The sequence below is a fragment of the Myotis davidii genome, unplaced genomic scaffold, assembly GCF_000327345.1.
Source record: "Myotis davidii unplaced genomic scaffold, ASM32734v1 scaffold1391, whole genome shotgun sequence".
Lineage (NCBI taxonomy): Eukaryota > Metazoa > Chordata > Mammalia > Chiroptera > Vespertilionidae > Myotis > Myotis davidii.
In genome coordinates, this window is record NW_006282400.1 from 170,934 (window position 1) to 176,032 (window position 5,099).

The window sequence follows — 5,099 nt, forward strand, 5'->3', positions numbered from 1 at the left end:
GAAAGAGAGACATCTATCAGTTGTTTCCTGCACATACCCCAACCCACAACCTGGGGGGAATCAAATTCTCCTTTTGGTGTACAGAATGATGCTCCAGTCAACTGAGCCACACCAGCTAGGGCTAGTATACAGTATAAATTTATGCAAATGGTTTTATATATTAATATATATATATGAATACATTTCTGTGAATTTTTTCATTCAGCACTATTTTTTTATAAATATATCTTGATTTTTTTTTACAGAGAGGAAGGGAAAGGAATAGAGAGTTAGAAACATCGACGAGAGAGAAATATTGATCAGCTGCCTCCTGCACACTCCCAACTGGGGATGTGCCTGCAACCAAGGTACATGCCCTTAACTGGAATTGAACCTGGGACCCTTCAGTCTGCAGGCAGATGCTCTATCCGCTGAACCAAACTGACCAGGGCTCAGCACTATTTTTTAAAATATATTTTTATTGATTTCAGAGAGGAAGGGAGAGGGAGAGAGAGACAGAAACATCAATGATGAGAGAGAATCATTGATCAGCTGTCTCCTGCACACCCCACACTGGGGATCGAGCCCGCAACCCGGTCATGTGCCCTGACCAGGAATCAAACCTCAATCTCCTGGTTCATAGGTCGATGTTCAACCACTGAGCCACGCCTGCCGGGCAATTCAGCACTATTTTGAAGATTTATTCATGTTGCCATGTGTATATCTTATCCTTACTTCAACTTCGTTTTTAGTATTGTTCCCCGCATGTAACCTTGGGAAAAATCACCTCTCTTGAGTCTCACTTTCCTCATCTATCAAATGGGTTTGGAAGCTCCTGCCACACTGAATTCACAGAAGTTGTGCAAACTTCACATGATTATAGAGACATTAAGAGTGTCATTTTGCTTGTTGTGTGACCATGGCATTTTACTTTAACCTCTCTGTGACTTAGTTTATTTTTATTTATTTTATTTTTTTTGAAGATGGTATAGCAAAGGTGGAGATTTATTGAAGAACAAGTACAGATTCCCAAGTGGGGAGGAGGAAAGAGTCCCCTTAGTTTCTTTATCTGTTAAATGGCACCATCAACAAATTCTGCCTGATAGGGTCATGATGAAGATTATATGATCTAATACACAAAAAGCTGTTAGTACCGTGCCTGGCAGATGAGAGGAGCCCGCACAGAATGCTAGTATTGTTATGGGATGAGCTGGGGGTGTGACAGTGCCACCAGTTCACATCTAGTGGGTTCTGGTAGATTCGTTGCTGAGGATCCAAACAGAGTGAATCAGTCAGGGTTACTTACGGTCCTCTGGGGAGACAGAAATAGCCAAAAGTGTGACAGCACTGATGCTAAAGTAGTGTAAGAGGGATAAACAGTCCTTCCAGAAGCCAAGGGAAGGAAAAATGCTCCTCTCCCTTCACCACAATCCTTCCCCCTTGCTCATCAGGCTGAGCAGCCCTGAGTCAGTTAAAACTGAACACCTCCCACCCCTGCTCTCCACAGGATATATCCAATGTGTGTCTAAGTGCTTCCTATCAATCAGAAAAATTGGTCCCCTTCTTTCTATACCCACTACCCTCTTGCTCCTGCTCTAGTTTCAGACTCTGATCAGCTCTTCCCTGAGTTATTCAGCAACCTTCAAGACAATAACATGGGCCTGGCTGGCATGGTTCAATGGTTATCGACCTATGAACCACGAGGTCACGGTTCAATTCCCAGTCAGGGCACATACCTGGGTTGCGGGCTCGATCCCCAATGTGGGGTGTGTAGGAGGCACCCGATCAATGATTCTCTCTCATCATTGATGTTTCTCTCTCTCTCTCCCTCTCCTTCCTCTCTGAAATCAATATATTTAAAATAACATGTAAAATAAACATGTATATTCATTTATTGTATAACCAACACATATTCTCATAGAAAATTTTAAAAAATGCAATTAGAAAAATTTACATCTAGTATCACTACTATTAAGCCTTTTTATCTTTCTAGATTTTCTCCTATGCCTCTACATATTAATATATATTTACAAAAATAGGATCATACTATAACTTTGTTTGGAAGCCAGTTTCTGTCCATTCATACTAGTATGTTCTATACATTTTCCTTTTTTAAAATATATTTTTATTGATTTCAGAGAGGAAAGGAGAGGGAGATAGAAACATCAATGATGAGAGAGAATCATTGACTGGCTGCCTCCTGCACGCCCCACACTGGGGATGAGCCCACAACCTGGGCATGCGCCCTTGACTAGAATTGAACCAGGGACCCTTTAGTCTGAAGGCCAACGCTCTATCCACTGAGCCAAACCAGCCAGGGCAACACAGCTTTCTTTTATTTTTTATTTTTTGTACATTTTTTCTTTTTCTTTCTATGATAATAAATGCACATCTACATTGCTATTTTTATAGATGCTCAGTATTTACGTTGATTCCCATTCTTCATTGTGATAAGCAATGTTGAGCAGGGGTGAACATCTTTGTGGTAATATCGTTGTGTACTTGTCCAGCCATTTCCTTGGGCCTAGTTCCTATAAAAGGAATTGCTGAGTCAAAGGAAGTAACATAGCTCTAGCCAGTGTGGCTCAGTTGGTTGGGCATCATCCTGTGCACTGAAAGGTCGCCAGTTCAAGTCCCAGTCAGGGCACTTGCCTGGGTTGCTGGTTCTATCCCAGGTTGGGGTGCGTGCAGGAGTCAGATTGAGGTTGATGTTTCTTGCTCTCTCCCTTTCTCTCTGAAATCAATAAAAACATTTAAAAAATAGTAAATGGAACAACAAATCAATGTTTCTGTCTCCCTCACTCGCTAAAAAATCAATAAATATATTTTTAAAATTTGCTCTGCAGAAAAGGTGCTTGGCTGGTCTTTTGTGTTAAGTTTAGAGATGATGTGAGTTAATAGTGATGCAATATTCTATTTATATGCTTTTTAACTCCAACAAATCATGCAGTCATTCATGTGATAAGGTCTGGGGGCTGTTTAGACAAAGATCCCACCTTGAGCTTCCTAAGGGGCAACGCATGGTACACAGCAGTTTTTCCATTTAATAATCTGGATTAGTTATTTTTATTTTTTTAAATATATTTTTAGCCAGGCCGGTGTGGTTCAGTGGCTGAGCATCAACCCATAAACAGGAGGTCACCAGTTCAATTCTGGTCAGGGTGGGCTGCAGGTTGCCCAGGGTGCAGGCTGTCCCCAGCAGGGGGGCAGGTAGGAGGCAACAGATCAATGATTCTCTCTCATCCTTGATGTTTCCTCTCTCCTCCCTTATCCTCTGAAATCACTAAAAACATATTTAAAAATTTGTTTACACATATCTATATAGTTTTTATTTGGATTAGTTCTTTTTATCTTGCTATGTTTTCATAGCTACCTATGGCCCGACCAGGCATTTCCTGGAGGGGCTACTGTATCTTTAAACCCAAGTTCAGGTTCAGACCTAGTAACTCGAGGCTTTGTCTTCTCAGTCAAAGCCAGCTCTGCAAGAGTATGATGTGTGGGCTACTCAGCTTTGGGGGGAAGGTTCTTTCAAGGGGGCTAGTAGTCAGGGGTGGGCAAGCTTTTTGACTCGCGGGCCACAATGGGTTCTTAAACCGGACCGGAGGGCCGGAACAAAAGCATGGATGGAGTGTTTGTGTGAACTAATATAAATTCAAAGTAAACATCATTACATAAAAGGGTACTGTCTTTTTTTTTTTTTAGTTTTATTCATTTCAAACGGGCCTGCGGGTCGTAGTTTGCCCACGGCTGGCTAGCTCTTTGCCATTTTTTAACTTCTTACCTGTCTGCTGGCACAGATACCTGCCACATGTTGGACCCCCAAATGTCTGTGGCATAAATAAACTTACCATACACGCTTTCACTGCTTTCCTATCATATAAACTCACGACACACTACAATGGGAATGTTCTCAGTTGCCCTCTTTGAGGATAGGTCTTAACCATCTTGGATCTCAATCTGCTAGCACATTCTAGGTTTTCAGTCAGTATGTGGGCTACTGTTCATTTCATTCCCTCCGTATGGAGTTCTTCACTCAGCCCCCACTTCAGCCAGACTCCGGACTCTGAAATCTTAGCTGTCCTTGAAGTACCAGCTCAAAAATGCCACACCTTCCTTGGTTACTCTAGCGGCGCCAAAGGACCAACAGCTGATATTTTTTTGCAAAGTGCTTTAACACATACTAATCTTCAACCATTCAATGAGGTATTAATGTTCCCATTTCACAGCTGAGGAAACAGAAGTAATTTCCCCAAGGTCAAACAGTAGTCAATGACAAAGCCAGAAATCAAACAAATGACCTTAAAGACAGGTCCAAGGCCACTAAACTCTACAGAAGTATCCCGCTCTCTGCACTACTCTCCTTCGGTATGGGGTCATCTGCACATTTCCATACTCCAGTGGGCCGAGCGCTTCCTCGTAAGCTTCTGTGTATTATTTTCAAGGTCTAAACAGTGTCTAGACTCTAGAGTCTACTCTAGACATTGGTTGGTGACCCATACGCATGTGTTGACTTGTGGTCCTTGTTTCTGTCTAACATCCACGCACACAGACACACACAATCAAGCGGACTCATTCCCCGATCAGAACGCCTCCTGCCCTCCCGCTACGGGGCAAGTAACACAGGCCTTGGAGTTCATTTTCCACGATCGGTGTGCTTGTCCCTTTAGCCTGGCAGCACCCCAAGGACAAGTCTTACATGTGTTCCACCGCTTGGTACCACATTCTTGGCTTAGCAGAGAGTGGCTAATAAATGTGGATTAATACTGTCACCCCTCCCCATCATCAGATGGGCTGCAGGGACGCCCAGGCGCTCGGCCCCACAGACAAGCCGCCCCAAAGGACAGACACTGGGGCTCAGGCCCAGCCAGGGCCCCCCAAGCTGGGAAACGGGGCTTCATGTTTCCGCTTCTCCCGGCGCGGCCTTGGGCAGGGCTGCGACCTGTCCCGGTCTTGGTCTCCCCGTGGCCTCTGTGTCCTGCTTGTTTCATTGTCTTTGTTGCTCGGCCTGCAGCCCGGCCTCTCCAGGACCCTGGCTGTTCTCAGCTCCTCCGCCTCCGCTCCCATGACTGTCTCTCTGTTTCTGCATCTGCCGCTGCCTCTCGGCTCGGCCTCAGCATCTG